The sequence below is a fragment of the Orcinus orca genome, chromosome 12 (assembly GCF_937001465.1).
Source record: "Orcinus orca chromosome 12, mOrcOrc1.1, whole genome shotgun sequence".
Taxonomy (NCBI): domain Eukaryota; kingdom Metazoa; phylum Chordata; class Mammalia; order Artiodactyla; family Delphinidae; genus Orcinus; species Orcinus orca.
In genome coordinates, this window is record NC_064570.1 from 33,075,185 (window position 1) to 33,095,291 (window position 20,107).

Sequence of the window (20,107 nt, forward strand, 5' to 3'; positions counted from 1 at the left end):
AAACTGTAACCAAATTAGGTATCAATGGCTTTATTGCAGTGTCCTCCAGGTATCCCTGATGGTATCCCTAATATTCCACAGTCAACCAGGACCAATTTATAACTTTGGACATGACTCCTCCTAAAGACTGGGTGAAAATGGAAGAGAATTCTTGAACAGTAAGTAACTTATACTATGATATAGAGTAGCCCAAGCCCTAGGAGCTATTTACCCTGGCCTGCCTCCCCATGTCCATAGGCATCTCAGACTTCACCCCCAAAAACTCTCCTGGCACCTCCAAGCCTCAGAAATGTCTCTGATTGAGGTACCCATTCATACCTGTCTAAACCAGATTTTTTAAAGTGTTGAAACTCATTTCCTTCAAGAAGAAAATTTCTTTTTCTTCCAAAGTCTCCATTTTTCTGGATCTTCCATTTTTCTCCATCTTCGTTTTGCTTCCATTATCTCAGCAAACACCCATATCAAATCCTCTACATTTCTGATCCATCTAATGCAATGACTGCTGCCTGCCTCTCCAGGCTCTTCAGACTTCAGAGACTTCATTTCTTCCTACAAGGTTGACAGCCACTACTGGCTGTTGACCAATCAGCCTGCTTCTGTGCCATTGGGCATACTGGTATGTTGTTTGCCTGCCTTTTCTAAAGAATCATTACCTCCATTGTGAAATCTAGCCTAACTCCCCAAGGCAGATTTAATTTTTTATTCTTTTAAAAATTTCTGAGTACTCTTCTAGGCCAATCACTATTCTAGGAACTGGAAATTTAATGTTGAACAAAACAGGTAAGGTCTCTGCTCTTACAAATTGAGCATCCAATTCTGAGAATTGGAGACATTAGAGCTTTTTCATCAATATTTCATGTATATACCAAGCATACCTCTCCAAAGTACATGGTAATGTACTTTCTTGTTTCCTTGTCTCTTTCTCATTATATTATAAGAAGCTTAATAGCAAGTACTGGGACTGTCACCTGAGGGTCTCTGGTGCCTAGCAAAGCACCCGGAAAATAGTTCTGCTATTCAGCACTCAAGGGAGCATTGTCATCAGTCAATGTCAGTGGAATCACGGAATCACGTTTAATAAACTGAACTTTTCACATATCAAAAGGCTTTTTAACATTATTATTATTATTATTATATATGATAGCAGCTTTTCAGAAAACAGCTCTTGCTATTTTCCAAATTTGGAAAGTATCCCCTAAGCCCAATACCAAAGAGTTTATTATTTTTCTTCTAAGGATACATTCCCTCTAAAAATACTTCAAGAATTGTATAAATATCATAAACCTTTTGCTAAATGATTTCTTGTTTAATAAACATCAATAAATGTTTATTTATTGATTAGTTTCAATTTTGCCCTCCTTCTCAAGTGTTTTTTTCATAAATACATTGAGTTGTTATTGTTGTTGTTTGGAGGGGGGCTGTTGGTGGTGGGTTTTTGCTTTCGCCATTGTTTTGCTTACTATTTAATACATCTGTCTTCCATCTCTGGAAACTGGGAACTGACTGAGAGAAAACAAAGAACATCAGTAATCCTAAAACATGTTCATTCTTTATCTTTTTTATTTTTCACTCTAAGTCAACAGTTTCTGTTTAGCTCTCCTCTAAGGTTTAGATCTTTAGGCTTCGCAAACTTCTGTTTCTTAGTTTATATACTCTAACTTCTGAAAGAAAAAAATGACTTTTACTTATCTAATTGTATCTCCACCAATTTTCTATAACTTAAGCTGTCACTTTCAGCTGCTGAGTCAAAAATATTCTACAGGGAAGATAGCAGCTTCTGCTCATCACCTTTTCTCTATCACAGATGGAGGCCAAATGTGCAAAATATACAGAAAGATTTTAGGACATTATTTTTCTGAGGCAACATGACTGATGTCACTTTGTATTCTTTCTCATAAACTTACTTTTTTTTTTTTTTTTGTGGTACGCAGGCCTCTCACTGTTGTGGTCTCTCCCATTGCGGACCACAGGCTCCGGAGGCGCAGGCTCAGCGGCCATGGCTCACGGGCTTAGCCATTCCGCGGCATGTGGGATCTTCCCGGACCGGGGCACGAACCAGTGTCCCCTGCATCGGCAGGCGGACTCTTAACAACTGTGCCAACAGGGAAGCCCAAACTTACTATTTTTATATTGCAATATGTTTACTATTTTTTTATATTCCAGTATATGGTTATGACATAATTCCTTAACTAAAAATCAGCACTTCCTAACACCCCTTTTTACTTTCTAAAGTCTCAGTAATGAGTCTTTATCTCCTTCTCAAATATCATCCTCTCATTGTTTAGACATCTCACTGTACCTTCTAGCTTCCCAGAGTTGCTCCTACTGTATTTAATCTAAACTACCAAACATTTAATATTAGAGCCATCTTGTACCAGTCAAAATGCAGCTGTCCTGGGTCAAATTCTCCAAATATTAGACTAGTTAACTACTTGAACTAATAATTTGCATTCAAGATTCCATTTGTAATTTTTACTGGTAAAACTTCGGCAAATTAAACTGACTTGTCACTATCATATGGTTGTCTCCATTGCACACTAGTTTCAAATTTTATTTTTACTTTGAAGCAACTTCATTTATTTACCTTGAATATCAATACAGTATTTCTTTATATGACATAAATATAACTTCTTGTCCTCTCCTTTACCCAGCCAAGTATTGCTGTGCTTTTTTTCCCCTTCATGTAACCTGAAGGCACACTCAGAAGCTTTCCTAAATTTTTATTTTAAAATATTTCAGGGATGCCAATCCTCTCAACAACCATATTAAGGAATTATAGGGAAAGCAGTTGTGTTGCCACTTTAAATAGGGAGATGCTGGACTGCAAATAAAAGTGTGCACTTTTTACACAAGTCAGTTGTTGGTCTGGGAAAGGAGCCCAGGAAACTTGCCTCTTATGTTAGCATATCAGTAAATAGACTAATTTTTATTTTCACTTAAGATAAAATCATAAGACTGGAAGGGACTGGTTTCAGTTATAGCCTAGGCAGAATTCTATCAATGCTCTGCCAGAAGAAAGGTTAATTTCCCAAATATTTATAGAATTCTTTGTAATATGCTTCCATGATTTTTTTTTCTGAAATGATAAAGTCAGAGAACTGTAACTCTGTGTCTCAAATTAGAAGCCAGACTAACCAAGAGAAATGGCATGCAATTATTCTTGAAGAAAACAATAGCATCATTGTGATATTCATAAATGCTTTTTTTGAGCATGCTCTCTAAGTCCAAAGCTATCTTGGTCTTAAGCTGTCATTTATTTATTAATTTGTTCAATAATTATTTAAAAATATTATATGCCTATCCCACCCCTCAAAAACATAAACCACAGTTCCTTCCTCACACAGCTTACAATCTTTTAGAGATTATTTATAGTGTGCTAACTCTCACAGTTGAAAATGTACAAAGCACAGTAAAAGCACATGGTCAGGGCAACTCCATAAGATTTCAGGGCTCAATGACGTTTTCTAAAGGAAGCAGCATCTTAAAATGAGGCTTGAAGGGTGAAATAAAGGGACAACACAGTCAAATCGGAGGTAGGGTAGTTAAAGAATATTGTAAGTAGAGCACGTACAAAGCCACAGATGAAAGACAGCATAGCATATTAGATGATCTGTAAGAAGTTTAACATGCGTAGAGTGCAAGAGTGGGAAATGACAGAGATGGGGGTGGTGAAATACCCAGGGCTAGTGTGGAAAATAAAATAGAGCAAGAGTTGACAAACTTTTTGTAAAGGGCCGGTTGGCAAATATTTTAGGATTTGCATGCAGTCTCTTGTCTCAACTACTCAAATCTGCTATTGCAGAGCTAAAGCAACCTTAGACAATATATAAATGAATGTAATCCAATTGCTATATAGATCAATTTGTGGAGATCAAAATATAGAATATAGATCAAAATATTTAACAATATTTAGTCTTTTGATCCATGAACACAGTGTATCTCTTCATTTATTTAGCTGTATCATTTTACTGAGCAACGTTTTGTAGTTTTCATTGTATAGGTCTTCCCCTCTTTTTTTTTTCAGATTTATTATTTTTTCATATTTTAGATGCCATTGTAAGTAGCATTATTTTATTTAATTTTCCTATAGTTTGTTGGTAGTATATAGAAATATATTTTTATATATTTATCTTGTATCCTGCAACATGTCTATATTCACTTATTAATTATAATAGTTTTTTTTGTGGATTCCAAGGAATAGTCTACAAATCATCATGTTCTATACAAATGAAGTGACTTTCTTTCGAATCTGGATTCCTTTTATTTCTTTTGCTTACCATATTGTACTGGCTGAAACCTACAATATAAGGTTGATTAGAAGTGGTAAGATTGAGGGCTTCCCTGGTGGCTCAGTGGCTGGGAGTTCCCCTGCCAATGCAGGGGACGCGGGTTCGTGCCCCGGTCCAGGAGGATTCCACGTGCCGTGGAGCGGCTGGGCCCGTGAGCCATAGCCGCTGAGCCTGCGCATCCGGAGCCTGTGCTCCGCAACGGGAGAGGCGACAGCAGTGAGAGGCCCGAGTACCGGAAAAAAAAAAAAAAAAAAATTAGTGGTAGGATTGAATATCTTTGCCTTTTCCTCATCTTAGGAAGAGAGCATTAATCTTTCACCATAAATTTTCACCTACAAGATTTGCTGTAGGTTTTTCTTGGAAAGTGTTTATTCTGCTAAAGGAGGTTTCCTTCTGTGATGGTTAATTTTATGTAACAACTTTGCTAGGCTATGGCACCCAGTTATGTCATCAAACACCAGTCTAGATTTGCTATGAAGATATTTCTTAGATGTGATTAACATTTAAATCAGTAGACACAGAGTAAAGCAGATCACTTGCCATAACGTGTGTGAGTCTCATCCAGTCAACTGAAAGTCTTAAGATAAAAGACTGAGATCCCTCAAAAAGGAAGGAATTCTGCCTCCAGATTGCCTTCCTACTCAAGGTTGCAACATCAACTCCTCCCTGGGCTTATAGCCTGAGGGTCTACCTGGCAGGTTCTAAACTTGCCAGCCCCCACAATTACATGAGCTAATTCCTTAAAATAAATACTTTCTTTAACCTCTCCCTTTCCCTCTTCCTTCCTTCTCTCCCTCCTTATCAACCCTCCCCCTTTCTCCAGGTAGATAGATAGATAGATAGATAGGTAGGTAGACAGATAGATAGATAATAAATAGAAAGATAAAAGTATAGATATCTTATTGGCTCTGTTTCTCTGGAGAATACTAATATACCTCTATTCCTAGTTTGCTGAATGTTTTTAAAAGGAATAGAAGTTGGACTTTTATCAGTTTTTTCTGTATGTGTTGAGATGATCACATAATTTTTCTCCTTCAATTTTTTCAGTTTTGAATCATATCTTTAATTTTCAAATGTTAAACTTGTATTAACCACATGAACCTTGGTCATAGTACTTTATCATTTATATATATTGTACTTGATTGGCTAAAATTTCTTTAATAATTTTTGCATCTATGTTTATATGGGATATTAATCTATTTATTTAATCTATTTATTTCCTTGTAGTGCATCTGTTTGGTTTTGATGTCAGAATAAAGCTGGCCTCAAAGAAAGTATTACTTCCTTTTCAATTTTCTATCTATTTATATATTTTCTAGAAGAGTTTGACAGTGCTAAATAAACTCATTAGATCTAGTAGGCTTTGTTTTGTTTTCTTTTGTAAAATGCATAAAGTTTATTAAGTATACATGTCATCCTTAAATAAAGTTTTACATCTTCTTTTCTAATTTTCCTTCTTGCTTTATTTTACTGGCTAGAAGTTTAATTTCAATGGTGAATAAAAGTGGTGCGACTGATGCATCTATCATTCCCCATAAGGAGACTTTCTAGTCTTTCACCGTTATATGTACTGTTAATTGTAGTGTTTTCACAGATGTCCTCAATGAGGTTGGAAAGTTTCCTTGTTTTGGGAAAACTTTTTTAAAAATCATGAATCAGTGTTGAATTTTGTCAAATGACATTTTTGCATCTATTGAGGTGATCATATTTTTTTCCTATGTTTATGTTCTCATTTTGTTCTGTTGAAATTACATTGATTGACTTCAAATATTAAACCAACCTTGCATTCAGGGAATCAAGTGAGCTTGGTCAAGACTTATTATCTTTGTTATATATTGTTGCATATGATTTGCTCATTGCTAGAGCTACCAAAAAGATGTACATGACTAAGTGGTTTGAAAAGAAATTTATTGTCTCACAGTTTTGGAAGCTAGAACTTAGCAACATTTAAATGGTAAACTCTTTTTTTTCCAAGCAATGATCAGTGACTGAAACCTCTTCTAATTTCTTTAACCTCCCAGCTTCTGCTTTCCTTTTGGCTCTTTGGAGTCTTGTTTATCATATACACATTTTAGGAATAATCTAAACAGTTGAAGGAAATGTGTATACAGAATTTGGGGGTGGGCATCCTTTCCTTCTTTGCTTCCTCACTTCTGAGGTCTTCCCTAAATTTCCATCTGTTCATGTCTTTTTCAACCTCTGTCTCTTCAGTCCGGTAAGACTGCAAATTTTTATTTGAATTCTATTATTCTGTATGTCTCAGGAAACTGGGGAGTGGCCTAGAGGGAAAACCAACTAAATAAGAATGTCATCGTGTTTACTGCTTTTCTGTAGAAGATTGTGGCCCATACACTTTCTGATGCTTTCGATTGCTTTTAATGTCACTAAAAAGTTTTTTTTAAATTCAGTTATAATAATTATCAACAGGAGAATAAGTCTCATAAAAATTACTATTTCTGGAATGTGAACTCTAATCAGTATTCTATTGGTTAAAAAAAAGTTTCATAATGCAACCCCCTTCATGATTTCTATATATTAATTTACTTTTTTTTAACAACTTTATTGGAGTATAATTGCTTTACAATGTTGTGCTTTCTGCTGTATAACAAAGTGAATCAGCTATATGTATACATATATCCCCTATGCCCTCCCTCTTGCGTCTCCCTCCCACCCTCCCTACCCCACCCCTCCAGGTGGTCACAATGCACCGAGATGATCTCCCTGTGCTATAAACCTGCTTCCCACTATCTATTTACATTTGGTAGTGTATATATGTCTATGCTACTCTCTCACTTCGCCCAGGCTTACCTTTCCCCCGCCCCGTGTCCTCAAGTCCATTCTCTACATCTGAGTCTTTATTCCTGTCCTGCCCCAGGTTCACCAAAACCTTTTTTTTGTTTTTAGATTTCATATTTATGTGTTAGAATACAGCATTTGTTTTTCTCTTTCTGACTTACGTCACTCTGTATGACAGTGCCTAGGTGCATCCACCTCACTACAAATAACTCAATTTTGTTTCTTTTTATTGCTGAGCAATATTCCATTGCATATATATGTCACATCTTCTTTACCCATTCACCTGTCGATGGACACTTAGATTGCTTCCATGTTCTGGCTATCGTAAATAGAGCTGCAATGAACACTGGTACAAGACTCTTTTTGAATTATGGTTTTCTCAGGGTATATGCCCAGTAGTGGGATTGCTGGGTTGTATGGTAGTTCTATTTTTAGTTTTTTAAGAAAACTCCATACTGTTCTCCATAGTGGCTGTATCAATTTACATTCCCACCAACAGTGCCAGAGGGTTCCCTTTTCTCCACACCCTCTCCAGCATTTATTGTTTGTAGATTTTTTGATGGTGGCCATTCTGACCGGTGTGAGGTGATGTCACATTTTAGTTTTGTTTTTTTTTTTTTTTTTTTTTGCGGTATGCGGGCCTCTCACTGTTGTGGCCTTTCCCGTTGCGGAGCACAGGCTCCGGACGCGCAGGCTCAGCGGCCATGGCTCACGGGGACCAGCCGCTCCGCAGCATGTGGGATCTTCCCGGACTGGGGCACGAACCCGTGTCCCCTGCAATGCCAGGCGGACTCTCAACCACTGTGCCACCAGGGAAGCCCCACGTTGTAGTTTTGATTGGCATTTCTCTAATGGTTAGTGATGTTGAGCATCCTTTCATGTGTTTTTTGGCAATCAGTATACCTTCTTTGGAGAAATGTCTATTTAGGTCTTCTGCCCATTTTTGGATTGGGTTGTTGGTTTTCTTGATATTCAACTGCATGAGCTGCTTGTAAATTCTGGAGATTAATCCTTTGCCAGTTGTTTCATTTGGATTTTCTCCCATTCTGAGGGTTGCCTTTTCGTCTTGTTTATGGTTTCCTTTGCTCTGCAAAAGCTCTTAAGTTTCATTAGGTCCCACTTGTTTATTTTTGTTTTTATTTCCATTTCTCTAGAGGTGGGTCAAAAAGGATCTTGCTGTGATTTATGTCATAGAGTATCCTGCCTATGTTTCCTCTAAGAGATTTATAGTGTCTGGCCTTACCTTTAGGTCTTTAATCAATTTTGAGTTTGTTTTTGTGGATGGTGTTAGCGAGTGCTCTAATTTCATTCCTTTACATGGAGCTGTCCAGTTTTCCCAGCACCACTTATTGAAGAGGATGTCTTTTCTCCATACTGTATACTCTTGCCTCCTTTATCAAAGATAAGGTGACCATATATGCATGGGTTTACCTCTGGGCTTTCTATCCTGATCCATTGATCTATATTTCTGTTTTTGTGCCAGTACAATACTGTCTTGATTACTATAGCTTTGTAGTATAGTCAGGGAGCCTGATTCCTCCAGCTCCGTTTTTCTTTCTCAAGATTGCTTTGGCTATTCGGGGTCTTTTGTGTTTCCATACACATTGTGAAATTTTTTGTTCTCGTTCTGTGAAAAATGCCATTGGTAGTTTGATACGGATTGCACTGATTCTGTAAATTGCTTTGGGTAGTAGAGTCATTTTCACAATGTTGATTCTTCCAATCCAAGAACATGGTATATTTCACCATCTGTTTGTATCATTTAAATTTCTTTCATCAGTGTCTTATAGTTTTTTGGATACAGGTCTTTTTTCTCCTTAGGTAGGTTTATTCCTAGGTATTTTTTTTCTTTTTGTTGTAGTTGTGAATGGGCGTGTTTCCTTAACTTTTCTTTCATATTTTTCATCATTAGTTTATAGGAACGCAGGAGCTTTCTGTGCATTGATTTTGTACCCTGCTACTTTACCAAATTCATTGATTAGCTCTAGTAGTTTTCTGGTAGCATCTTTAGGATTTTCTATGTACAGTATCATGTCATCTGCAAACAGTGACAATTTTAGTTCTTCTTTTCTGATTTGGATTCCTTTTATTTCTTTTTCTTCTCTGACTGCCATGGCTAAACCTTCCAAAACTATGCTGAATAACAGTGGTGAGATTGGGCAACCTTGTTGTGTTCCTGATCTTAGTGGAAATGGTTTCAGTTTTTCACCACTTAGAACAATATTGGCTGTGGTTTTGTCATATATGGCCTTTATTATGTTGAAGTAGGTTTCCTCTATGCCTACTTTCAGGAGAGTTTTTTTTACCATAAATGGGTGTTTAATTTTGTCAAAAGCTTTTTCTCCATCTTTTGAGATGATCATATGGTTTTTCTCCTTCAATTTGTTAGTATGGTGTATCACATTGATCGATTTGCGTATACTGAAGAATCCTTGCATTCCTGGGATAAACCCCACTTGATCGTGGTGTATGATCCTTTTAATGTGCTGTTGGATTCTGTTTGCTAGGATTTTGTTGAGGATTTTTGCATCTATGTTCATCAGTGATATTAGCCTGTAGTTTTCTTTTTTGTGACATCTTTGTCTGGTTTTGGATCAGGGTGATGGTGGCCTCATAGAATGGGTATGGGAGTGTTCCTCCCTCTGCTATATTTTGGAAGAGTTTGAGAAGGATAGGTGTTAGCTCTTCTCTAAATGTTTGATAGAATTCACCCGTGAAGCCATCTGGTCCTGGGCTTTTGTTTGTTGACCAATCTTTAATAACAGGTTCAATTTCAGTGCTTCTGATTGGTGTGTTTATATTTTCTATTTCTTCCTGATTCAGTCTCAGAAGGTTGTGCTTTTCTAAGAATTTGTCCATTATTTCCAGGTTGTCCTTTCTTTTCTTTTGTGGTACACGGGCCTCTCAGTGTTGTGGCCTCTCCCGTTGCAGAGCACAGGCTCTGGACGCACAGACTCAGCGGCCATAGCTCACGGGCCCAGCCACTCCACAGCATGTGGGATCTTCCCGGACCGGGGCACACACCTGTGTCCCCGGCATCGGCAGGTGGACTCTCAACTGCTGCGCCACCAGGGAAGCCCCAGGTTGTCCATTTTATTGGCATATAGTTGCTTGTAGTAATCTCTCATGATCCTTTGTATTTCTGCACTGTCACAGTTGTTACTTCTCCTTTTTCATTTCTAATCCTGTTGATTTCAGTCTTCTCCCTTTTTTTCTTGATGAGCCTGTCTAATGGTTTATCAATTTTATCTTCTTAAAGAAACAGGTTTTAATTTTATTGATCTTTGTTAATGTTTCCTTCATTTATTTTTCATTTATTTCTGATCTGATCTTTATGATTTCATTCTTCCTATTATTCTGGGGTTATTTTGTTCTTCTTTCTCTAATTGTTTTAGGTGTAAGGTTAGGCTGTTTATTTGGAATTTTTCTTGTTTCTTGAGGTAGGATTGTATTACTACAACACAATAACTTCCCTCTTAGAACTGCTTTTGCTGCATTCCATATGTTTTGGGCCATCGTGTTTTCATTGTCATTTGTTCCTAGGTATTTTTTGATTTCTTCTTTGATTTCTTCAATGATCTTTTGGTTATTGAGTAGTGTATTGTTTAGCCTCCATGTGTTTGTATTTATTACAGCATTTTTCCTGTAATGGATATCTAGTCTCATAACGTTGTGGTCAGAAAAGATACTTGATACAATTTCAATTTTCTTAAATTTACCAAGGCTTGATTTGTGACCCAAGATATGATCTATCCTGGAGAATGTTCCATGAGCACTTGAGAAGAAACTGTATTCTGTTGCTTTGGGATAGAATGTCCTATAAATATCAATTAAGTCCATCTTGTTTAATGTATCATTTAAAGCTTGTGTTTCCTTATTTATTTTCAGTTTGGTTGATCTGTCCGTTGGTGAAAGTGGGGTGTTAATGTCCCCTACCATTATTTTGTTACTGTCGATTTCCCCTTTTATGGCTGTTAGTATTTGCCTTATATATTGAGGTGCTCCTATGTTTGGTGCATAAATATTTACCATTGTTACAACTTCTTGGATTGACCCCTTGATCATTATGTAGTGTCCTTCTTTGTCTCTTCTAATAGTCTTTATTTTAAAGTCTATATTGTCTGATATGAGAATTGCTACTCCAGCTTTCTTCTGATTTCCATTTGCATGGAATATCTTTTTCCACCCCCTGCCTTTCAACCTGTATGTGTCCCTAGGTCTAAAGTGGGTCTCCTGTAGACTGCATATATTCAGGTCTTGTTTTTGTATCCATTCAGCCAGTCTATGTCTTTTGGTTGGAGCAGTTAATCCATTTACATTTAAGGTAATTATCAATATGTATGTTCCTATTACCATTTTCTTAATTGTTTTGGGTTTGTTTTTGTAGGTCTTTTCCTTCTCTTGTGTTTCCTGCCCAGAGAAGTTCCTTTATGATTTTTTGTAAAGCTGGTTTGGTGGTGCTGAACTCTCTCAGCTTTTGCTTGTCTGTAAAGGTTTTGATTCCTCCATCGAACGTGAATGAGATCCTTGTTGGGTAGAGTTGTATTGGTTGTAGGTTTTTCCCTTTCATCACTTTAAATATGTCCTGCCACTCTGTTCTGGCTTGCAGAGTTTCTGCTGAAAGATCAGCTATTAACCTTATGGGAATTCCCTTGAATGTTATTTGTTGTTTTTCCCTTGCTGCTTTTAATATTTTTTCTTTGTATTTAATTTTTGCTAGTTTGATTAATATGTGTCTTGGCATGTTTCACCTTGAACTTATTCTGTATGGCAGTCTCTGTGCTTACTGTAATTGATTATTTCCTTTCCCATGTTTGGGAAGTCTTCAACTATAATCTCTTCAAATATTTTCTCAGCCTCTTTCTTTTTCTCTTCTTTTTCTGGGAACCCTATAATTCAAATGTTGGTGCATTTAATGTTGTCCCAGAGGTCTCTGAGACTGTGCTCAATTCTTTTCATTCTTTTCTCTTTATTCTGCTCTGCAGTAGTTATTTCCACTATTTTATCTTCCAGGTCACTTATCTGTTCTTCTGCCTCAGTTATTCTGCTATTGATTCCTTCTAGAGAATTTTTAATTTCATTTATTGTGTCCATCATTGTTTGTTTGCTCTTTAGTTCTTCTAGATCCCTGTTAAAAGTTTCTTGTATTTTCTCCATTCTATTTCCAAGATTTTGGATCATCTTTACCATCATTGCTCTGAATTCTTTTTCAGGTAGACTGCCTATTTCCTCTTCATTTGTTTGGTCTGGTGGGTTTTTACCTTGTTCCTTCATATTTCTCTGTCTTCTCATTTTGCTTAACTTACTGTTTTTGTGGTCTCCTTTTTGCAGGCTTCAAGTTCGTAGTCCCCATAGTTTTTGGAGTCTGACCCCAGTGGGTAAGGTTGGTTCAGTGGCTTGTGTAGGCTTCCTGATGGAGGGGACTGGTGCCTGTGTTCTGGTGGATGAGGCTGGATCTTGTCTTTCTGGTGGGCAGGACCACATCTGGTCCTGTGTTTGGGGATGTCTGTGAACTTACTATGGTTTGAGGCAGCCTCTCTGCTAATGGTTGGGGTTGTGTTCCTGTCTTGCTAGTTGTTTGGCATGGGGTGTCCAGCACTGGAGCTTGCTGGTCGTTGAGTGGAGCTGGGTCTTAGCATTGAGTCAGAGACCTCTGGGAGAGCTCTCACTGATTGATGTTACGTGGGGCCGGGAGGTCTCTGGTGGTCCAGTCCTGAACTTGGCTCTCCCACCTCGGAGGCTCAGACCTGACACCCGGCCAGATCACCAAGACCCTGTCAGCCACATGGCAACTGAGGAACTCCCAGGCAGACGGGAATGTTAGAGAGGCTTCTGAGCCTGATCCGCCATCAGCCACCGAGCTTCTTCTGCCACCACAGCCTCCCTCTACCCTGTAGATGTATTTTGATGTATTTGTGGGGAGGAAGGTGATCTCTACATCTTACTCCTCTACCATCTTGAAGGTCCCCCCTACTATTTATTATAATAATAAATTTAATACATTTATTATTTATTTTAATAATTAAAATTTGATTTTATGAAGCTTTTAATTTTATAATATAATAAGCAAAAAGCATTTCTAAAAGTAACATTCAATACTATTAGTGAGGCGCAAATATATATTCCTTATTTTTCAACAGAATTCCATAATTTAAAATTTTTTAACATAATACTTTAAAATAACATCATATAAGCATAACTTAAAATATTATATGCAAGAAACTCCTTGGTCTGTCCATGTTTTTATTACCATTAGCATCTCTTGTTTCTTTTCCCTGTTTTGTGCAGACAACATGGTAACATACTTATATTAGCCAAAATTTGATGTAATCAAGAGAGGTACAAAAATCATTCTGTGTATATAATCATAAAAGACTAGAAATCAGCCCTGGGAGAAGATGAAGGTAAAATGAGCTGCTTTTGAGCTAAATTCTATTCCCCCAAAAGAGAGACTTAACTAGTGACTACTGCACCTCTTTTCCTTCCCTCAATTTTTATTGGTACTTTCAACTACTAAGTAGACTTATCTCAGACCCACAATACATAGGACATAGTTGACCACAAACTTGAGAAAAACGACTAAAGAAATGTTTCCTTTTAATATGTAGGACAATTAAATCTGTAATGATTAATTACACACTATTAATGTTTCACCTCTTTTTTTTTAATGGGTGGGAACACAAAATTACAGAATGCTGTTTTGACTTGCATAATACTGAAAATGATGTTCAGCATTGTATTCCCATAAAAACTTTTCAAGAGACTAATATGTTGCCACATTGTGTTGAGTACAGGAGATGTGAAAATGAGCTAGATGTAACCCTTACCTTGCAAAATATATGGTCATTCAATAACTCATCCTCCTTCCCCAAATCTCTCATGCCTATACCTGCCTCTCTGTTCTCATTGCTTAGTCTCTAATATACATTTTATAATAACACCTCTAAAATATAGCTACTTCCTGTGAGGCAGAGCATTATGGTGGAAAAAACATGATCTTTGAAGGCAGAGAGACTTTTAGATTCAAATCTTAACATTAACACTCATGAAATGTATGTTTTTGAAGAAGTTACTTCAACTCTCTTGGCTTAATTTCATCATTTGTAATATATGGGCATTAACATCTATATCAAAGTGTTTTTGCAGGGAGTAAATGAGATAACAGTTGTGCAAGTCTTCTCAGAAATTATCAAGTCTAAATAAGTCTTTATTTCCTATCTTCTACAGGCATTGAGAAAATGGATGTAAACATATTTTATAAACTGTAAATTAATTTAGTAATTTTAATTTTGTTTTGAATCCATCAATCATATTGCAGATAGACTAATCTCCTTAAATTTGCTTTAACACACAATATGCCTCAAAAACCTTGATCAGCTTTCCATTTTCTTCCTCAGGTAGTCTAGCTCCACCACTCGACTTTCAAGGTCACCAAAAGTTGTTCACATCATCCCTATCCAATCATTTCCCGATTACTTCTTGAGGTCTACTGTAATTTCTAAATCTTCTCTGTACTATTTGAACAGCCATGCACATTCTCTCCCTTCTAGGCCTTGGATCTCACTTCTAGGACTTCTAGTCTTTGTTAGGATGGTTTAGCAAACTAATACGTCATTTTCGAATCTTTGTTAATGTTCCCATAAAACCAGATGGAACACTCAGGGTAGCAAAATCAAACACTGTGGAAAATAGGTGACGATACACACCTCAAGAACAATACCCAAATAGTTTTGTTGGGTGACTCTGCAGGAGGAAGTAGAGGAAAGGCACAGGGATTTTTTAGAGCCATAAGAGCTAGAGAACCCTCAAATTATCAAGCTCTGAAAAGTTTGGGAAGGAAATATGGGAACATTAACTGATTTGGAAAAGGACTTGACAGCTTCCAATTTGTGGGTACAATACAGGAAAACATGGTAAGATCACATGGTGTTGGAGTAGTCTGAACCCTCAAAACTCTATTTAAAAAACAAACAAAACAATCAAAACTCCTTCCAAAATCTGCTGGAGAGTAGAATGAGAAATAGGGGAGGGGCAAAGAAAGAAAAAGTCATCTAATATTGGAGAGGGGAAAAAAGACATAAGATCTCGGAGAGTATGAAGACATATTTTCTCCAACACTTCATTAAACTAACAGAAGAGAGAGGTCTAGAACCATGAAGCTAGGAAATACAATTGTACCCACTTTTCTCTCCTAAGAATACAAGAAAATTAATCTGAAGCATTAGCAATGAAAAGGATTGCAGCCAAATCACAGATAAAATTATTGTAGCAAAACTGAAATTAAGGAGAAAGTTTATGTCCCTACGGACAATGAAAGTGCACTAGAATAATATTCCTACAAAACAGTTACCTAATCATTAAATATTAGCCCAAAGAATTTAAGAAATTTTTACAAACTATGAATTAATAGCTTAACTAAAGAATTATACAAATTCATAAATGTGATGACTAGAAAAAAGTATGATTTGAAAGACTGCCGAAAAAACTTAGAAAGAATTCTAAATAAAAGAAAAAAATCACTTCAGAAATGAAGACTAAACTAGAAGGGATACACATATACATGCACACGCGCACACACACACACACACACGCACACACACATGCACACCAGCATGATTAATGGCTTAAGAGAAAGAAAAGATGGAAAGAGCTTGTTTGAAAAGCAAAACAAAATAGAGATAGGGCTTCCCTGGTGGCGCAGGGGTTGAGGGTCCGCCTGCCGGTGCAGGGGACGTGGGTTCGTGCCCCGGTCTGGGAGGATCCCACGTGCCGCAGAGTGGCTGGGCCTGTGAGCCATGGCCACTGAGCCTGCGTGTCCAGAGCCTGTGCTCCGCAACGAGAGAGGCTGCAGCAGTGAGAGGCCCGCATACTGCAAAAAAGAAAAAAAAAAAAAATAGAGATAAAAGGGGATTCAAAAGAAAATGATAAACATCACTGGAAGTTAGGCAAGATCCAACATATGAAAACCATGACCATAAAACAGAACAAATACTAAAAACACAATTCAAAAACACTTTCTTGAAAAAAGAAAGGCTGAAAGTACATATTGTAAGGCACATTATATATGTGGACAAATGATCCAGAAGAGCATACACTGTCACATTTAGTAAAAAAAAAATGAATTTTTAAGAAAAAGGAAAAGGGGGCAGGGGGGTAGTTTGAGCAGCTAGGCAAAAACATCAAGATATCTAAAAGGAAAAGAAAATTAAATTGTTGTTAGACTTTTTGACAGCAGTACTTTATGCCAGAAGACAACTGAAGAAACAGATTTGAGAAACACAATAAAAGAAAATGTAAGCCAATAATTTTTATATTCAGGCAAATTGCCATACATAAATACAAGCATACTACATATACAAGCTGAAAAGCATCCAACTCTTAGGAATATCAGGAGCCCAGAGAATATTACTTCCATGAGCATTCTGAAGGAATCTATTAAAGAAAAAGTTTCAGGCAAGTTAAATAAATTGGGAGTCATCAGCAAGATGTCTAGAAGAAGCTTTAAGGATATATTTATCTGCAGAACTAAAAGTAAATGATGGTTATAAAGAAAATAGTATAGTCACAAAAAACTACATTCTCTAAAAGTATAGATACACTACAATTATTTTACACTGAGTATGGGGAGCAAGAACTGATACTAAATGAGGTAGTCCAACAGATGGCACCCCAAAGTCATTTAAACCTAATTTTAAGTTTCTACATATAAATTCCTGTCTATAGGTAATACTGCAGATAGAGAAACAAGTTAAATGATACCACAGGAAGAAAGATGTCAAACCCAGAATTCCTCAGGACACCTGACCCAGGTTCTTCAACAAGTCAATGGCATGAAAAACTAAAGGAGGACCATTCAACATTAGAAATAACCTAAAAAACATAATAACCAAGCGCAGTGAGAGTTCCTTGTTTGGATCCTAACTCAAACCAACTGCAAAAAGATATTTTTTAGATATTTTGGGACATTTGAATATGAACTAGATATTAGATCATAATAAAAATTATAATTATGTAAGATGTGATAATGGCACTGTGGTTATGTAAGAAAATGCCTCCCCTTTTTGGAGATGCATATTGATGTATTTAGAGGTTGAAACGACATGAATTCTGCAATTTGCTTTGAAATACTTTAGTATAAATAATTGGAGGATAGATGGAGCAAGTTTGTCAAAATGTTGATGATTGGGTGATGACAGTGTTTCATAATAAAAGTTTAAAAAAAGAAAAGAAAAGACAAATGGCACCCAAAAGATTCCCAAGTCAAATCCCTGGAACCTGTAAATGTTACCTTATTTAGAAAAAGAATCTTTGCAGATGTAATTAAGGACCTTGAGATGAGATCATTCTGGATTATCTGAGCGTTCCTTAAATCTAATGAAAAGAACCTTATGAGACAGACAGAGGAGAACAGACAGAAGAGCAAGGAAGTAATGTGGCCATGGATACAGACATTGGTGTGGTGCAGCAAAGGACTGCCAAGGAATGCCAACTGCCACCAGAAGCTGGAAAAGGCAAGGAATGCGATTTTCCCTAAAAGTCTCTGGAGGGGATTTGGCCCTGCTGACAGTTTGAGTTTGGACTTCTGGCCTCCAGAACTGTGAGAGAATAAATTTTTATTGTTCGAAACCACTAAGTTTGTGGTAATTTGTTATGGTAGCCCTATGAAACAAACACACTAAATTCATTAATAGTCATAGTATGGTGGGGGAAACTCAGCAAGGCCTAGAGTCCACTCTGTGTCCCATTGTCTCTGCATGGCCCAGCAAACATTTGTTTTTCCATCTCCATGTGAATTGCCTTCTCCCCTCTGTAGTCCCAAACAACTACCCCCAATATCTTTTGTCTTCAGCTGAGAATAATATTTAAGGTGAGAATTTTGGCCTTTGTGGTGAGTTACTCAGTTTTCCTAGGTCTCTCCTATGTATACGTGTTATTAAACTTTTGTTTGATTTTCTCCTGTTAATCTGTATTATGCCAATTTAATTCTTAGATCAGCCAGAAGAACCTAGAAGGGTAGAAGAATATTTCTTCGTTCCTAACATAGGAAACACATTCACCTCTTAAGGTTCTGAAGCAACACATTTCTCACTGAGGAATACTGATCTGGTTCATATACTGGATACCATGAGATACTGCTGTCTTTGACTGGAGCAGATAGGGCATATGAAATGGGTTCAGGCATGCTGTAAGGAGCCTGCTGCTTAGGCTATACAAGTTAGTCCATCCTATATTGAAGTGGAAGTCTCAGTGGTAGCTAAAGATAGTGAGGGGTTTATGGAAAGCCCCCGTAGGTGAATCACAAGGCAGGCAGCTGGGGTGATGGAGCAAAGTCATGCTATCTACAGTGGAGAATTATACACTTTTTGAAAGACAGTTCCTGGTGGGCTACTGGGCCCTGGTAAAGATGAAACACTTGACAGTAGAACACCAAGTGGTCACATATAAGGAACCGCCTATCATGAGTTGTGTTCTGTTAGGTCCACTAAGTCATGAAGTCAGGTAGACACACCAGCCATCATAATAAGATGGAAGTGGTACATCTGGGATCAAGCTCAAACAAACCTAAAGCACATTAATAAGACACTAAAGCAGGCATCCCATAATCCTGTATCACCCACCATGCTTGCACCAGTGCCATTCCCTCAACCTACACTGATGGTCATATGAAAGGAGGAAGGTCCAATACAAACAAATGAAGAAATAGGAAAAAGGCTGAGTTTGGTTTACAAATGGTTGAGATTGCTTTGTCTTTGTATTTATAGATGACATGATGCAATACGGGAATTTCCTTGAAAGTAATCAGGAGTGGATAGCATAGAGTAATAAATATTGGTCATAGGTTGATAATTGTTAAAATTGTATGATGAATACATGGAAATTTATTATATCATTTTCTCTCATTTTTTATGTTTGGCGTTTTCCGTAATAAACATTTTTGAAGTAAATTAAAGGTGATTATAGACAAGAAAATAAGGAAGTCCTTGGTAAATTCCATAATATTAAATCTTCAATATGAAATATAATTTCTTGGAATGATATTCCATATTTTTCCATCACCAAGCCAATTAGCCTACTAAGAAATTTACAGAGATGAATAGCAGTAGATTGGAATGTTGTGGTATTTAAAGGATTATTTTGTATGTAAGGGGTCGTTTTGTGCCTATCGCATTGGCAAGATGCTGCATGCTGAACTGAACTGTAAAAAGAATAATGTCTTTATCTTCAAAATCAAGAGCCCACAATATATTTATTGTCCTGTTACTACAAAATGTTCAGTTTGCAATCCAGTTTCTTTTGCATTTTAGTAGAGCAAATCTCTTAATTACACAGTCACATAAGTAGAATCATAGCATTTTAAAAGTCAGAGAAAATTGAAAGATCATTTACTCTAACTCTTGTATTTTACAAAAGAGGAAACAGGATCTTTTAAAGTTCCCAAAGTACAATATTATTGACTGAGCTGAGACTAAAACCCAGAACTTCTGCCTCCCGACCCAGTGTTTCTTCCACTACCCACCCTAAAAACATGATAAGATAATGTCCCTTTCAAAAAAATCCATTCTGACTGCAACTGATGCAAACTTTCCAGTGAATATTGAAGAAAGGTTTCAATTTCAAAGGTTTCAATTTCAAAGGTTTCAATCAATTAACCTTAATTCGCCAAGATCTATCACAGTACCTGACATACAAGAGGCAGTTAATGAATGTCCACTGGAGAATAAAGGATGTGGCAGATCTACATGTCAACAACGGCAAAACTTCATCTGAAAACAAAATAATTGTCACTTTTTGTCAATGAGATGACAGAGGTGATGTGATATGTTTCTGATACATAGACATAAATAGGTTTGAAGCATTATTGTTGGTGTGGGTTTTTTCTTTGTTTGTTTGTTCTGTGAAGTGAAACAAAACTCACTTCCAACAGTGCAACTTGGTATAAGCAGTATGTAAAGTGTTTCTTGATTTATGTAAGGCTCATAAAAACCCAATATATAATTTTACTTAATCTACGTAATGAAGAA

The 20,107-nt window shown here is 36.9% G+C and overlaps 1 long non-coding RNA gene across 1 annotated transcript in view; it reads right to left on the reverse strand.

The window, feature by feature from the left end:
* The window catches only part of LOC125960735 (uncharacterized), a 50,766-nt gene extending 30,970 nt beyond the window's left edge, over positions 1 to 19,796 (reverse strand). The window contains exon 1 of the long non-coding RNA XR_007470714.1: positions 19,765 to 19,796. This is a non-coding gene — a long non-coding RNA (uncharacterized LOC125960735). The remainder of the gene's footprint in view (positions 1 to 19,764) is intronic.
* Positions 19,797 to 20,107: the final 311 nt, after the last annotated feature.